Source organism: Halichoerus grypus, chromosome 14 (assembly GCF_964656455.1).
Source record: "Halichoerus grypus chromosome 14, mHalGry1.hap1.1, whole genome shotgun sequence".
Lineage (NCBI taxonomy): Eukaryota > Metazoa > Chordata > Mammalia > Carnivora > Phocidae > Halichoerus > Halichoerus grypus.
In genome coordinates, this window is record NC_135725.1 from 37,424,656 (window position 1) to 37,442,930 (window position 18,275).

At 36.7% G+C, this 18,275-nt stretch overlaps 1 protein-coding gene and 1 pseudogene across 42 annotated transcripts in view; one reads left to right on the plus strand and one right to left on the minus strand.

The window, feature by feature from the left end:
* The window catches only part of PTPRD (protein tyrosine phosphatase receptor type D), a 2,297,676-nt gene extending 2,281,841 nt beyond the window's left edge, over positions 1–15,835 (minus strand). For all 42 annotated transcript variants that reach the window (XM_078062238.1, XM_078062257.1, XM_078062277.1 and 39 more), the window contains exon 1: positions 15,491–15,835. The gene's annotated coding sequence lies outside the window, so the exon portion shown is untranslated. The remainder of the gene's footprint in view (positions 1–15,490) is intronic.
* Positions 1,942–2,652, plus strand: LOC118528386 (synaptonemal complex protein 3 pseudogene; annotated as a pseudogene).
* Positions 15,836–18,275: the final 2,440 nt, after the last annotated feature.

The window sequence follows — 18,275 nt, forward strand, 5'->3', positions numbered from 1 at the left end:
AAAAATCCAGTCACACTCTTTATTGTACAGAAGTTGGGACTGTCGAGTTACCTGGGTTCTAATTTTCACCTTTACTTCTGAAAAACTAATTATAAGAATTTGTCATGTGACATCATGGGGCCTCTTCTTCCCTATTAGTGAAATCAAATGCTTTGCACTAGATTTTTTTTCTTGTTAATCCCAACTATGGTATAGATGACAAAACATCTAAACTACCTGTTCTAGATTCAAGAGGAAAGGAGAACAGTGTAGGATATAAAGAGAAAAAGGAAGATAATGTAACCTACCACCAATTTTTGATAAGATGAGGAGTGAATGGGTAAGGCAGAGAATATTAATTCCTTCAATATCTATTTTCCTCTTCCTCCTTTCAATAACAGCAACTCTCAAATTTTATTTTATTTTATTTTAAGATTTTATTTATTTGACAAAGACAGAGACAGCGAGAGAGGGAACACAAGCCGGGGAGTGGGAGAGGAAAAAGCAGGCCTCCCACCAAGCGGGGAGCCCAATGCTGGGCTCGATCCCAGGACCCCAGGATCACGACCTGAGCCAAAGGCAGACGCTTAGCAACTGAGCTACCCAGGCGCCCCAGCAACTCCCAAATTTTAGCTAGGTACATGACTACTCAGTTATGTCCTACATTTCCCAGCTTCCCATGAAGCCAGGTACGACCATGTGACTGAATTTAATGGTCGTAGAATGAAAATTCCCTTAAAGCAAAGCTATTTCCCTTGACTTCCTATTTATATATGATATAGATCTGACATGCAGATGAAGACGATTCTCTAGGTCATAGCTGAACAACAAACTGGAAGAAGCCTGGCTGCAAGAATGCCCTTATGAAAACAGTGCTATCCCATTACGCTGGCCCACTCACCTTAGAACTATTAAGTGGGAAAAATAATTCTATTTCATTTCAGATATTTTGTTTTGGGGTCTCATGGTTACAGCAGCTTAGTCTGTAATCTAATTTGTATAATGTTGTTTAAATCATATTTACTTTGCTACCAATTTATTTTTTGCAGTGTAGCATGCAGGTTAACAAGGACTTTAATTTTATTTGATTTTATATCAATTAGGAATCCTGATATATGATGCAAAATATAGGGGAAGGAAGGACCTTAGAAATTTTAGACTGGTTATCTCACAGAAAAAAGACAAACAAATGACTGATTACCATGACAAATATTCCAACTTTTTTTCTAAAGGTTGGTCATGAACATTTTATAATTTTCCAAACTATCCCATTGATCATGTGGCTATTGAGTTACTTAATCAGAGAACTCAGTACTAAGATCTTACACAAATTGAAATAATTCAAGATTACTCTACCTTCAAGCCCTTTTCCCTTCAGTTCTGTGATGTTTTTACCAATAACAGAACACCTTGATTCTTTCCTCTTCTACTCACAAGCTTTTACACCTTCTGAGTTCTCTCAGTCTCCCAACAGATTCCACTTAATAATTATCATCTTTAGTCACTAATACAAAGAAGCATATTTCCCAATATTATAAGTTCTTCAGATCACAGAAATATTTCAATATGGGTAAAATCAACATTTTCACAGTTAATCACATTATTTTGGATCTAAAGAAGGTGTTCATGCAATATTTTCAAAATAAAAATTAAAAATCCTGATATGGACACTGACTACATTACTTACTTTATCTGATGATATACCACTTTAAAATCTGGAGTACTTTCCTAAGGCAATCAAAATTTACTAACTTAAAATCAATGATTTTTCAAACCATTATGTAAATGAATTTCCTTTAAAAATAATGTCTATTTGGTAAATCCATAGAAAATTGCTCAGATGTTATCTAAATATCCCACAAAGGTTTTTTTGGCTTCTTTTATAAGAAGTATCAAGGCTACATTAAAAAAAAAAAAAAATACAGGCGCTAGCCAAGCGTAAGCCTCAGAAAACATCTAAATATGGTGCCCTCTGGAAGAAAATATACAGGGAAATCTGGGAAGACATCAATGGAGGATCAGGTTATAAGAGCCTATGACTTTGAGAAAGAAGTTAAAAAAGATCTGAGTGGTTCAGAGGAGGATGTTACTGAAGGGAAGACTCCAGTAATTGATAAGCATGGGAAGAAAAGGACTTCTGCAGCAATATTTGAAGATGTGGGGGGTGAAGTACAAAATATGCTGGAAAAATTTGGAGCTGACATTAACAAGGCTCTTCTTGCCAAGAGAAAAAGACTAGAATTGCATACAAAGGCTTCTCTCAAAACTAGTAACCAGAAAATTGAACATGTTTGGAAAACCCAACAAGAGCAAAGGCAGAAGCTTAACCAAGAATATTCTCAGCAGTTTCTGACTTTGTTTCAGCAGTGGGATATACATATGCAGAAAGCTGAGGAACAAGAACAAAAACTAGCCAACATGTTTCGACAGCAACAAAAGGTTTTTCAACAATCTAGACTTGTTCAGAGCCAGAGACTGAAAACAATTAGACAGTTATATGAGCAGTTCATAAAGAGTATGGAGGACTTGGAGAAGAATCATGATAATCTACTTACTGGTGCACAAAATGAACTTAGAAAAGAAATGGCTATGTTGCAAAAAAAAATTATGATGGAAACTCAGCAGCAAGAGATGGCAAGTGTTCAAAAGTCTCTTCTATCCATGTTATTCTGATGACTCTTTGAAGGAAGAACTTGAACCTAAGTAATATGATACAATTATAACATTAGCTATGAGGCATGTAATTCTTATAGAGTGGTTTAAAATTTCTAGTTTAAAATAATACATCATGTTAATTGTTAGCTTAAGTGCAAGAACCCCCCTTCTGTTAACCTTCACATAAAGCTGAACAGTTATGTGAGTAGTAGCAATTCCTAAATTATATATATCAAGCTTCCAGCTCTTTAATAGTTAATAGTGAATTTTTCTCTTTAATACTTGTCAATTAACTTTTAGCAATAAAAATGATTTAATTTCAAAAAAAATACATACTATGTCCCTTTTTGAACTGCAAGATTCTCTTTAAGACAGACTTCATGTTACATACAATGCATGCCCCAAATCAAGAAAGTATACCCAAATTCTTAAGATTGATGTCAGTAAATACATAAGTGCCTTACTCAACAGATGTTACAGTAGCATCTCCAGCAACAAAGAGCTGGCATTCAGCCAAGCTATGAGCAGCAAAGCCTGTGCCTATGGGGGCTGGGCTACAGTAAGAAACCCACATAGTGCCAGGATGGTAAGCCAAGAAAGGCTGACCACTTTGGAGCTGGCAGGGGAAACACAACCTAAAATTTTGCTAGAGATCATTACTTTGTATGGCAGATACTGGCCACTGCTGGGAAGCAAAAGAAACTGATCAATTTGTTGTGAAGAAGTAATATAGTAGGTGGTTCATCTTGAGCAAAGCCACAAAGAGACAGAGGTCCCTCAAAAGTTGGCATTCTATTGTATATGTCATTGGCTGAAAAGGATACTCAATATACTCTGAAATAAGATTCAAAATTAATGTCTGAAGGACACATATATATAACATCACAAAATTTGAGACAGCCTCCTCAACAAGGAAAATGCAATTTTAAATTTCCATCATCATCATTATTTTCATCATAAGCCACTTAAGTTACTCAATTTTTAATTTCAGTGTATTTATACATTTATTACAGAATACGTGGGGTGGTGGAAAGAAGGCAAGAAACAAAGATAAAAAGATTGTTTGCAACCTGGGTTATAAAGTTCGCTTTATGTCACACGAAATTTTTTTAACATTATACTTCTTTCAGTAAAGAATCTTTTAATGTTTTAAGCATGATCAGATTTGCAGGGAAAAGAATAGAAATGAGGTAAAGGTAGGGAAACAGGAAATAGTCATATAGGTAAGATTTGTTCTATGGACTGAATGCTTGTGTTTTCCCAAAATTTGTATGTTGAAACCTATTGGATGGCAATTGGAGGTAAGAATTTTAGGATGTGGATTAGATCATGGGGATAGAACCCTCACAAATGGGATTTGTGCTCTTAGAAAGAAACGGCAGAGGGTTCCCTTGCTCCTTCCCCCATGTGATAACACAGGAACAAGAAGATTGTATATGAACCAGGAAATGGACTCTCACTAGATACAAAATCTTCCTGTACCTTAATCTCAGACTTGCCAGGCTCCAGAATAGTGAGAAATAAATTTCTGTTGTTTATAAGCCACTTAGTCTACGGTATTTTCGTTATAGCAGCCCAAATGGATTACAACAATTTGGTAAGACTCTGAAGCAAAGTTATGGCCAGGGGAAAGATTTGATTAAAAAAAAAATACGATAAATAAAAGGTGGACTTCACAGAGCTTAGTGACTGAAAGGTATCATTTTACAACAGGACTCCCACAGAGCTAAATGTGGACACTGCCACAAATTTGATGAGACAATCTAGACTTCTAAAAAACTTTACTCACTTGAAGTTGCAAATTTTGCTTATTTTAGCTAATTACCAGTACTTATTACATCTGTTTGCCTTTGGAGACCCAATCCAAGATATGTTGCTCTACTCACATCATTAATCCAAATTAAATTGTGTATAATGAGTATAGTATATTTCAAGAATAATTGGGACCACCTGTTTAAAAACACTTTGAACCTAAAGATTATGTCTTCTTTCTTCGTAAATTGCAAAGAAATAAAAGGATAGTACTGCCAATGTGTTAAACATTTCCAGGCTTCTTTGTTTCTCATTCTTAATCATTATTCCTCTTACAAGTATTTCAATGACAGGAGGCCAAACCCTAGCTTGTAACAAGTAGTTTAACAGTTTAGCAGTTCTGTGAAGGTCTCCAGTGGACAAGTCTGTATCATCAAACTACCCAGGCTGGCACCTTTCCACTCCTCAATTCTCATTTACAACTGAAAATTCAGTAAATTTTCTTGGCAAGTAATCAGAACACACAAAGGAAGAAAGACCTTAGGAAGACCCTAGGGGGTTAAAAGATAATCCAATTACACTGTTCGCTAAGTGTTTCTGTATCTTTCACACCTGAAAGGAAGAGGTTTGAACCTCTTGAAATATGAGTCATCAAACAACTTTAACTTTCTATTTTTGGTATTATGTATTCCTCCTGTATAGGAAAAAAAGCAATTTTTTATGTGTTTTGCCATCTTGTGGTATTAAATAAAATTATAACTTGACAAACATATACCTAAGACGTAAGAAGTGTTGATTCAATAAGCTTAGAAAGAGCAAAGCTAATGTTTTATTTTGTTTGATTTTTAAAACGTCACACAGCATTTCTGATAATTTTACAGAACATCAAAGATATTTCTCATGTCCTTTCAAAATTAGGGCACCAGATTTCCATCAATACGCATTGAGCACTTCTCATATATTAGAAACCCAATAAATGTTTACTGGGGATCACTTTATTCAAGCTTTCTTTAATTTAGTTAATGTAGAGGTAATGGTTTAACTTTTCCATTCTTATAATCTGAAGGCTAAATCATGATTTATGTTGTAACTCATATTCATTCCATTTATTTTTCAGTTTCAAGTAAGCAGTCATACTAAAATTCGAAAAACATGATCAATATACCAGAAAAAAATAAGCAAATAAAAGTAGTTGACTATTACAATCAAATTAAATTTACAACAAATTTAACCCAATATGATGCAATTGGGTTAATAATACCCAGACTACATGGCTAGGAGGCATAAGTAGTAAGAGTTCACATAAATAATTGTAATTAAGATGATTCTTACAGGATCAATTTTTGGCTTTCCTCTTCTCACTTATTTCTTTAGTGCTTATGATTAGTATCCCTTACATTACACTTTGCATCAATTAATCATGCCAGTCTCATTTCAATATTATGGGAAATGTGCATCAAAATACTCTGAATAATATTCCCTGACAGATAAGCCCCTCTTGACACTGAATTTAACTCTACAGTGCACCCAAAGCTCATCTCCCCTGTCTTTGCATTTCTATTCTGCTATGTCTTTTACATAGCACAGAGTGACTCAAGCATCTTAGTTGATTCTCAAAAAGTATGGCTCTTGGTCACCAGTCACCAAGTGCAGCAAGGCATGTAAAACAGCTGACACAGCATAAAATCATGGCCAAGAAGCTACAGAGGCCTGAGTAGTGGGAACCACTTGGATCAGTCTACTCCAGGGAAGGGCCCTGAGGTTGGAGGCGTACACTAGAGAAAAGCAAAGAGCACATCAGGTTCTCTTTCTACCAGATCAAATATTTCCAAGGAAGAAAAGGAATACACTCAAAAACATTTGTGCCATGCTTATCCACTAACTTTGGGAACAGCTACGTGGAGATAGATTGCCTTGATGTGTTTTGTCCCTGCTTCTTTCCCCTCAACAACACTTTGACAGTGTTCTATTCATGTATGTTATTTACTGACAATAACTCGTGTTTGTTTCATTTGAAAAGAACCGTATTATAAAAGCAGAACTGGGATCTCTCACTTTTTCCACTCTTGATATACAGAACCTATGGAAATCCTTTTGTATACTAATGTACATCTGGAAAAACATAAATCAATGTGCCAAAATGTCAATATGACAAAGTGGTTTCAAATGTGGGATCTACAGTCAGAGGGCACAGTTACCGCACTTGATATGCTACCTTGGGCAAGTTTCTTTAGCTTCTACGTACTTTAGTTTCCTCATCTGTAAATTAAAGATAATAACTGTACCAACTTCACAGGGCTGATGTGGGAATAAATGAGTTAATGCATGTAAAGCATTTAAAATAATGACTGGCATAATAATAAAAATAAAATGAAAATAAAATAAAATAAAATAAAATAAAATAAAATAAAATAATAAAATAATGACAGGCATATAAAATCAATAAATGTTAGCTAGTATAATTACCTCTATCTGAAGATATTTTCAGAGCTCATGAGAAGGCAATATGGCACACACACACACACAAAATTCAAAAACCCAAGAGAAAAATAAGACCCTGAGGCCATCTCTGATGAGGGAAAACACTGCTTCCTCCTTTGAGTGTCATCATTAAGAAGTGATGGACTATGTATGTAATGCAGATTGTTTTATCAATGAGAGGGACAAATGAACTGTAAAGGAAATTACAATACAAACAATGGCAATATCTATTTAAAAACCTTAACATACACTTTTATACTCTCATGTGCCCGACAGAGTCATCCCTGTGTAATTACAACACTGGGTTCCCATTAAGGACAAAGGAAATGGGCAGAAAACTGAAACTTGGCAGTAGAAACTGAAATGAGAAAAGATAGGCCTGTTAAGTAAGAGACAAAAGAAGCCTGCCCTAGGGGGAACCATATGATCTCTTCTGACCTAGCCTCCTAAACGGACTGATCTCCAGGTTCAGCCTACATAAGATTTCACACCCAGTCATTTTAAGATATTGCCTGAAATTCCTTTCCCCAAAAAAAGTGTGTGTATACGTGTGCGCCTGTGTGTATACTGTTTATAACATACCTACTGTTACATATATATTACAATTAGAATAATTCTTAAGATGCACCCCTTCAAAAAGCCAGTAATTATCACTGTGTTTCAGCAAATGTGTAATTTATGTTATTAAGTTCCCACAATGGAAGGGGTACACAGGAAGGTAGGAAGGTTTCAAGACCCTAAAAAACAACAAGAAGGCATGCCTTCCTGAGGGGCAGGGAAATGGGACACTGAAGTGCTGAATTCAGTCCTTGAGAGCACACAATTCTACCACAAGAAAGCCCTATTGTCTTCAACCATACAGGTGTACATGATGAGGAGAAGCCATGTCTTACAGAGCTAACCACATATGTATCCTAGGAGGAAATAAATAGATAACACATATGACACAGAATGAACACATCCATTAAGAGGAGAAGCCACCGGACATCCTTACACACTAAAATTGCAAGCAATGATCCATTGAAGTAAATACCACAAATAAATATTAACTAAGAACTAATTGAGTATATTATATAATATAATGGGAAATAACAAATGTCAGGGAAAATTTTCCTCTTTGTGATGTTCATAGCCCAGCATTAAAATTTAGAAATATAAAAGAGCCTTTGAGAGTGAAACAATATATTATATTGGCACTGTTTTTCAAATGTTTCTTTTAAGTAGTACGGACAATGAAATTTGGAAACGGTTTTTAGAGGGAATACAAAGGGAAAGTCTTTAAAATTAAGTCAGAAATGTTTCCATTACTTATTCTAGAAAAATCAAGAGGTAAATTTGGGTAATATTTTTAACTCCAAATACACATAACAATCCAAGTAAGTTTCTAAAAATTTAAATTACACTTTTGTCTTCCTCTTTGGTTCTTTGATCCAATGTACATATTATAAGGCCTTTTTATGAAAATAACACACACATCAAAATGTACAGGCAGAATTTCTTCTCTTTTCTCTGCCTGTTCTCTTTCCTGAGAAAACCAATGCACTTCTATGATGCTTTGGTTATACGTAGACTAACAACATGATCCTTGACCTTAACTTGTGTTATATCCTATGAATTTGGAAATATGGGAGATTGATACATAGATTGTGAACTGCTACAGTGGTCTGGAGATTTGCTGGAGCTTCCTGTTCTTGTAGACATGAGGATGGTATAGTGATATGCTTACCATGCCTTACTGTTTCTCTAGAACTTTGGAGAGTGGGGCACCTGAAAAATTAGCATTGGAGCAATACAGCTTTGAAGATGATGAAGGGTGTCAGTTAATTCCAGTGGAATACAGCATAGCCTGCCACTGCTAAGTAAGCAACAGGGATTCCACCCGGCTTCCATAAAAGATGGTTTTGACTCAGGATGACAGTGAACGAGAAGAAAAAAAATGGCAAAAGAAGGCATGTACCTGGAAATTTTTCTGTGACTTAAACAGAAAGATTCTTTGGGGAAATTCTATTTTCTCCATGGAATAAAAAAAAAAAAAAAAAATCTTGATAATGGGGAAACATTTCGTAAGAATATAGGATGGTCACAATTTAGGCAGCTTTATATTGCTAGCTTATGAGTGTTTTACTCAGCACTGCTTGGTACAGGGGAGACTGAATAAATATTTGGGGGCCAAATATTATGTTGTATACCCCTGACTACAGACTCTAACTTGAAAATACATATAAGTTAGGAAACAGAAGAGAATGTAACTTCCAGGAGTAGAAATATGACTATGATACCTGAATTATTGTCCTGTCCTTAATTTCTGTGACAAAATCAAAGGAAGACATAAAGCAGATTATGAACTGATAAACTGACCTTCTCAATGGCTCCAGATGATACAAGGTAACAATGGCATAAACTGGCACAATTTAATAAGAGCCAGATCCCTGGTTAATTTGATGGCCATTTACCCCAAAGTGAAAAGTCATATCTCTGATTTTGAAACCCATTTGTGGGAAAAATAAAAAGTGGAAGAATATTGCCTCCAGGGCAAGATTAACAAGTCTTTCCTTTCTCCATCCTCTTTTTCATCCTTTATTCTACTTCTCAGTAGAATTTCTGACCTTTATTGTAAAGATTCTAGGTCACTGTACTGGGATAACATTTCAGGAATAGAAACTTATATGGGTATTTTTCCACCTTGGACAAATGACCTAGACCACTTCATTTAAAAAACAGGAAGCATTCTATTGCTCTTGCTTATTATTTTCTGGTTCTGTATTATAAATTAACCTTTCTTGGAATTGGAAGGAAGCTATGTTCTAGACCTTTGTCCTAAGCTATCAGGTCCATCTAACCAAAGGAACTGGAGTATATCCTGTGATACAAATCCCACAATGCATGTGATTAGCAGGTAAATAGTAAAAAGGAGTATGTGCACTCAGACTTCCCCAGCTTTGTTTTCTCATGTAGCTGTTGATGGAGCCCCTTTTGAATACAAACTACACTTGAGAAATATAACTTTGGATAGTTTTTTAAAAGTATAATTCACAGCAGTTCCAATAGAGTAAATGCATTAATAGACTTGCATAGCTGATTAGTTAAATAATTGCATGCTTAAAAGGAATTTTATAAAATTCACTAATTCTGTGTTTAAGTGTAATACTTTTATTGTTCCCTTACAAAGTAAATCAAATAGGCAATGAATGATAACAAGGTATCCAAGTTAAAATAATACATTTAATTTAACTTGAGATTAATGATGGCAGCTTTTAAGCAATTAACCATGTCATAATCAAATACTGATTTTTTTTCTTTCCTTTTTTAGCACCTAATGTAAGTACCTATACTAAACCAGGTAAGTAAGGTCTGTAATAATAATGTGAAAGAACAGCAATTATGTTCTCTGCAATTCTATAATCTCAACCTTAAGAAGATTTAATTATTATAATGTGGTATTTAGAAAATATATGGGCTTATTAAACAAGGCAAGACCTTGGTAATATGGTATACTGTTGAACTTTCATTTGATTTAAGAATCAGTCAGAGAGCAATTTGATATATCATCCCCTAATGTATGTTATCTCTCTTACACTATTCAATTATTATACATACACTTCTAAAATTTTAAGTGCACCATTTTCACTAAGTTCCACCTTGAACACCTGTGCTTAAACATACACGCGCACACATGCACACAACCAAACACACAAAATGGAAAGCAAATAAGCTCTCTAATTAATCAGCTATATCTTGCATTCAGAAGTAAATAAATTTTAAATACAGCATGATTTCCCATTGTCCAGTGATTTAAAATATAAAACATTTTATGGAGTTAGAGGTCCACTTGCTACCACCCAAATATTTATATCAGAAAAGGGAAAGATTGGACATACTGATTTTCTTAGAGGGAAAAATCTTTTCAATTTCATCAATTATATAACATGAATTCTATCTAGGAATACAATCTTGGTTTTCTATAAGAAAAGCAAGCACTCAAAATTAATATTGTATATATTCTTTCTCTGTGTTCACTTTCCATGATTAGAAGTTTTGTCATTATAAAATCTTTTTAGATAAATGTACCGTACATCATCAATTGGAATTTTTATTAATAATTTACTAACAGGTATATAAATTATTGTTTATGTATTTACTTGTCAATGTATCATCTTAGATACTACTGCTTTGTGATATAAAACCTCTCCGTGAACTTGGGAAGTATATGTCACCTTTGTAGTTTTTAACCTCTGAAGTCTTTAGTTTCCTCTTTAAAATACAGGGGCTGAAATGAATTTTTATGTGGTTACTTCTAGCCGTGACAGTTTATAACATGTATCTCAGGGCAATAAAAACAATGTAATTAAATTGTGCATGTTTATCTAAACATGATATTGTAAAATAGAATATATAATAAACTAAGAGGAGAAAAAAAGGAAGTCAAAAGACACTATGCAATTTCTTTCATTTTTATCTTCTCATAACCTTTTGGTATTAAATAGAGTAACAAATCCAAAAATACTTACTTACGTAATATTTTTTCAGTAGCTGGAGGAAAGGGTGGTTTAGAGGAATTTTAATCCACTCCCTTCCTTCCATACTCTCTTCCACATAAACATTTAATCCACATAGCAACAGGTCCAGTCACCTCCAATATGGGGGGACAATTTCCTTAGCCCTTCTCTAAACAAGATGGCTGCCACAACTCCTCTCTGGGTTCTCAAGGTGCCACAGTATAATCTAACAATTTGCTAAATGCTACTATTAATTATATTACTAGTTATATTATCTTGTTCCATGAGATTTTGGAATTTAAACTGTCTCAAATTGTAGTTCAATTTGTCTTTACTGGACAGAGGAGAAAAACCCAGGAGAAAACTCGGAGAGTCCAAGTTACCTCCCTGGATTCACACTGCCAATTATAAAGATGAGAGAAAAATTCAAAACATTTGATTCTACACTCATATAAGGGTTCACCTAATGGGCAATGTTCATTTTTGATTCTTCATTCATTTTCTTTCATTCAACACATTTTTAAAGAGTTTGAAAAAACATAACCATTATTGCAAGTACAGTTAACTTCCTCATGGATTCTACCAGTGGAAATTCATTTATTCTTTATGGATGCCAAATTGCTTTTGAACAGCCTGATTAAAATCCAGTGAACTGACAGCAGTCATAAAAATTTGCACTTAAATATATAAGGAAATAAATTCAAATTACACTCAACTGGATACAAAATCCTACTCATCCAATTTTCACTATAAACTCTTAAATTAGTATTATCAAATATATACCATCATAAAATTTGCCTTGCTAACGTTTGTTAAATTCATTATAAGTGTAAGTCCAAAATAATACGACTGAAATTAAGTTATTTTCTCCAAACAACAGAGGAATCTTGAAATAAAGTTATTTGTTGTGTTAAATGTGAGAGATGCATATTGATATATTCAATTATACAATTTTGAAAAATCACATTTTTTAGAAATTTCTAAAAACAGAAGACATTGGGTAGGTAAGTTTAAAATGTGTAGTATGTGTTTCAGGTCACCTGTTATCAAATCACCACATAAAATCCATCCATTTCCCACCTTCACCTATAATCCAGTCTTAGAAATGCAAAGATATTGAAAGTTAATCAAGGATACACCTCTAACTGCAAAACAATTTACCCAGTGGTAACCACAATGGTCACGTGCACTATTAGCCATTCCCAAAATTTTAACAGAGTATCTATCTAATTATTTTATAACAACAATATTTTAACTTTTCTCTTACACTTAATATTACTAAAGAAAAACATCCTTTGCACTTGCAGTTTGCATCCGCATCCAAATAGTAATACACAGGAGAGATAGAATGTCATTCCATTGAGAGAAAAACAAAAATTTTAATAGTTCAGTCTTTTAGTATCACATTTAATTAACAATATTTTACTTTCTAAATCAATTGTTTTAAGTAAATAGCAATCATATATATCCAAAGGGTTCTATAAAATATAAGATTATGTGTTCCACAAAATCATCTTTAAGTTACTATAGTTGCAGGACTAGACCTGTAAATTCTGTTAGTATTAAAGGAAAAGAAAAGTATGTTTGCCTTCACCAACTGCAACTGTAAGCAAATGCAGGTATACAGCACTTTATTAGTAAGAACTCCTTTAGTAAGCACACGTTAGAGGAATTAATCATTCATTCCCTGCAGACTGCTTATGTATTTCATAGGGCCATTATCTGATCTGAATAACAAGAACAATTGCATAATAAAACACATTACTGCTGACACTAGCAACTTTATTTTTTCAACTTTAAAGTTGCAACCACCTCTGTATTGCATAGAAAACTTGTGGCAAAAAAAAAAAAAAAACAAAGAAAAACAAAGAAAAACAAATAAAAAGAAAACAAGGAAACAAAACAAAACAAACCCCGACAATTTGATCACCCCATCCAGTTTTGACTTTTTTGAAAGTGATCAAATATAATATGTACAAGCCTGACTAGAAATGGTTTTAATTCAGGCTATCTTCCTTAGCACAAAAACATAATTAGAACATAGGCAGAATGTGTGTCACATTAATTTTCATGTTAATTGTAAATCTTTGCTTTCAGCAATTTGAACAGGATCAACAATTCTGTCATGTTTTTTCTACTGTAGAAAATGTGTCTTATAATAATATATGTGATAACATGTTTGAACCACTCTTAAAAATTGGCTACTTCAGTACACTCTTACCTTTTATTTTTCAAGAATTGCTTTTTCAAACATCAGATATCCTTTCAGATATGTGAGGTCACAAGTAAGTAGAGGTCATATGCTTTACAACTCTGATCAAACGAGGGCTTAATTTTAAATTACTTAAATTCATTTTAAACCAATAGCAGAAATGGCAGCTAAGAATAGCAATACCTCTAAGAAAACCCATCTGGATAGAAAATAAAATAATATACAAGAAACAATGACATATCTTTCCCAAACGATTTCCATATATTATAACTTCATGTCAACAAATTCATCAATTATCCTACTATTATTTCATTACCCTAAAAACTTATGTCCCAAGATATTCAGAGCTTTTGACATTCAAGAACCATAGCAACTCTAAAAGATCTTTCCTTTTTTAAAACCATTGTACATTAGTTTACTCTTAAAATTTTAAAAATCAATGCCAAATGAATATTGCCACTTTTATATACTCATCTGAGTAAATATAAAGGTACTTTTTTTTTTTTTTTTTTACTTTATCAGTATTGGCAATTAAATAGAAGAGAGCCCTTAGATATTATTTAATGGTAAGGTGTTCTGTTGAAAAAAAAAAATTCTGCGAGATAAGTGGCTTTAATTTTCAATCTGGTTCATAACTCTTAAAGATATTTGCTTGTAAAAGTGTGCTTTACACTGAAACAGAAAATTGAAAGTTAAAGATAAAACAAACTTTTTAAATGACTGTTCTACACTAGTCAGCATGAATGCTATTATGTCAGAGAACTTTGACTTTGTTAAAATTCAGCTCTGTTGTATCTAAGTTGCAATTCCTATGGTATCTACTGTATATGTAACAATGCAAGAAGAATTAGATCCCGAGTCCATTTGGCAGTAATAAAGAAAAAAAATGCTGAAATGTTATTGATTCTCTCCCTCTTGTGCAAAACAAACTGACTCAACTATATTTTTACTGACATAACACAAGGGTTTTATTTAGATATTACAGAAAACTGGCAAATGTTAGACTGTATATCTTTTATTCTTTTTAAATGTATCATTAGCCCTTTCACAGAGAGAGGAATAGTGTCCTACTTGTTTTTACAGAAATGCTGCAGCTACTGACATGGTGATGTTAGCCCCAAGAGGAATACTGCCTGCAAAAGTTTTTGATGCAGAGATATTCAGCCCTAGGAGACACCTTAAACCTGTCACTGGCTGCTGAGTCCCTGTCACAGTTTATAACCTGCTGTGTCAAAGTCACAGCCTCAGCTCCTATCCTCTCCAAAGCATTTTTCACATTCTCTCTCCAAATTAATTTCATCCAAATTATCCAAACTAGCCTAGTTCCAGGATTTTCTTCCACATCTCATCTACCTACAAGCATTAGAAACCTCAACAGGATTTTCTCCCGGTCTTTCAAACCATCTTTATTAACTTTCCCTTGACCCAATTTTTTGGCAAGCTGTCTTCAGGACTAAAGATAAAGCAAGCAACCAAGTGAAGTCAGAGAAGGATGGGAGTTGGTGTGGGTTAAGGCTGAGGTGGAAGGTAGCAGGAGAAGTGAACCAGGTTAGAATTCTCAACCTTTTTCTGGGTAGCCATCCTTAAATCTTAGAACCAACCAACGTTTCACAAGCCAGGCTTCCAACAAGCCCTTAAACAATAAACGTTTAGAAATCAGATCCTCAGTAAGGTTTCCCATACTTAAGTCTTCTGAATGTTCTTCAAAAATAAATAAATAAATAAATAAATAAATAAATAAATAAAACAAATAAATAAAGAGCTTAGCAAACCACTTCTCAATTAAGAACTACTTAAGTTATATAAGTCAACTTCGTCCCCGGTGAAACGAACTGTGACTACACCATCTGAAGGGAGAGCATTCAGCATATGCCTCACTTTAGAGAAAAGAAATACAAAAGCACAGTTTACTTACTAAAGCAGCCGCTCCAGTCCTCCTTGGAAACCCTGAGGAGTCTTCTCTTTTCTTTCCTACCAGTCAAATAAAGAATTGTCTTTCTATTCCACACAGGCCCAGAATAAACTGCAAGAAAGGACAGCACATGCACAGCAGCCCATCGGGCTTTGGCTTGGGCAGGGTGCTTCAGGGGCTGTTTGTTTCAAAAGTGGGATCTTCTTTCCCGGAGGGAGGAGGCAACGACCGAAGAAAATAAGGGCGCTCCGAAAGCTTGCTTGGGTCCTGCAAATTATTCTGAAGGCAAAGTACCTGCACTCTCTCCCCGCCAAGGCTGCCTGTCAGCGGCGCGCGAGGGGAGGAGGCTGAGGAGGAGGAGCAGCGGGAGGGCTCGGGCTGGGAGGGGACCGCCGGGGCGGGGGGAGGCCGCTGGGTGGCCGGCTGAGCTGCCGCCGAGACCGCGGGGAGGCGAGCGGCAGTCAGGGCGAGGCGCTGCCCCACGCGCTCGGGCCGCCGGGTGCGGATGCGGGTGCGGGCGCGGCGGGGCGGGGAGCAGAGGCGGCGAGCATCTCCCGGCCGCTCCCGCACTCGCTCGCTGGCTCGCACTCCCTCTTCCCCCCTCTCGCACACACAGGCACACACTCCACGTCTCCAGCAGCAGCCGCTCGGCCGCACGCACTCACCTGCATTTCCTTAACGAGCCACTTGATGGCTGCCAGCGGCGCGGGCCCGGCTCTGGCGGGCGGGAGCCGGGGCGGGGAAGACGTGGCGCTGGATGTTCCGAGCGCCAGCCGGGGTGGCGGCGGCGGCGGCGGCGGCGGCGGCTGTGCGGGAGTGAGAGCCAGGGCGGGAGGAGGGGAAACTGGGAGGCCACCTGCCCGGGCGCGACCGAGCGGACCCCGCGACCCGGAGGCCGTGGCATGACCCCTGGGCTCCGGGATAAAGCGGTCCGCGCGGGGAGAGGAGGCTATTCCTGACCAGTAAAGCCACAGAGGACTTGTCCAGGTGTAGATCCCGGTTGCGCTTCTTCAGGTGTTTGCGTGCTCTTGGTTATTTCGGTTTTTGTTTGGTTGCTTTTTCGGAGGGAAGCTGGCGGCAGACATTAGGGGCGGCGGGGTTAAAAATGCGGGGGGGTGGGCAGAGTTTTAATTTGCAATACATTCGTTGCTTATGAAGAGTCCACTTTAGTGAAGAGTAGGAAACAGGAGCAGAGGCTGCGTGGTGCAGGGTGCACTGCATCTCGGATACTGGATGTAGTTTTCAGTTGGGGTGCTTGGTAGCGTGGCTGGGCTTGAGGTAGAGATAGGGCTCTGTCAACGCAGTAGTTGAGAAGGGAAAAACCTGTGAAAGAGTTGCTAGAAACTAGCCTCGCTTCTGAGGCGAGGACATGGACTGCATAGGGATGGGGGGGGGGAGGGAGGTATTTCTTTACTCCCTGCTTAGGAGAATGACGAATCCCTCTGAGCTGGTGTAGAACCTCTGAGGTTCTACAAACATGGAACGAGTAACTTAAATCCCCTGAGCAAAGCTAGAGAAGAAGATTGGAGCAAGGGAAGAGCAGGATGGAAGAAATGTAACAGAAAGCTTCTATCATTTTACCGTCATTTGTGTCTAATGAAAGGATACATCTGTGGCAACCAATGCTATCTCTCTTGCTAAAGAAAGAGCAATGTCACCACGTTGGTGCTTTAAAAAAAAAAAAATACTCTGGTTTCTCTTCAGATCGTATAAATCTTTCGCCTTAAAAAAAAAAAAAAAAAAGCCAAAATAATTATCCTGTTTATAATAATGCAACAGAAAGCATTCCAGGTACCCTCTGGTCAAAGGTGCCCTAAGCACTGTGGAAGAAAATGAAAAGCAGTGAGCCATCTACTTTCCTTATATGTCCATGATCTAATAGCAGAAATGTCACTTTCTCCCAAAGAGAAATAAAGCTTAATCAATACATGTGACATTTTCCCCAGGGTCCTTTCACCTCTTTTCTTTTCATGCCTGCTTCATTGCCTGTCATGTCCCTTTGCTCTTCAGAAGTGACCCTTCTTCTGAACCCATCTCCTGCCAGGCTACCTGCTCCACCCCCTTAAACCTACTGAGCTCACCCATCCAGGAAGGTTCACAATCATTATCACTTAAAGCTGTTTTTGGAAATGATAGGATATAAACCAAAAAGATTTCTTCCGTGTGTGCAAGTGTGTGTGCATGTGTATGTCTATCTTTATAATTATGCAAAGCACCTGCCCCCTTATGGTGGTGTCTGTGTAAGATGATGACTAACTCATTCTCTCTCCCAGTCTCTCCTTCTCTCTCCCCTTCCCTCCCTCCCTCCTTCCCCTTCTGCACAAATACACACCACTGCCTCCTGTCTCAGTTCCTTCCTGTCAGTGTTCAATAATGGTTTTACATGAACTTTCTGTTTGAAAGCCTCTGACTACCAAGAGCGAGTTGGAGCAGGTTTGTAGGAGGGATGCCAGAACTCAACGCTGCTGCTATGTTTCCTGTCATCACTCACCCATTACATACGCTACTGTACTTAATGCCAAGTGGCACCAGAAATGATTTCCTCTTTTGCTATTCGTAATAATATATTTGCCCTCCCCCGGAAACACATAATTAATAATAAAAGAAATAATGCATCCTGATGCCATGGGAAGAGTAGATGAATGCTGATGTGGTGGTGTTAGTCACCTTTTCTGTTGTTGCTGCAAAGACAATGTGACCACTTCTCCCTTTCTGCTGCTTCTGGTGGGTTAAGCAAAGCATTTGGCCCTTTTATTGTGTTCTCTTTTCCATCTTTCCCTTGACAATA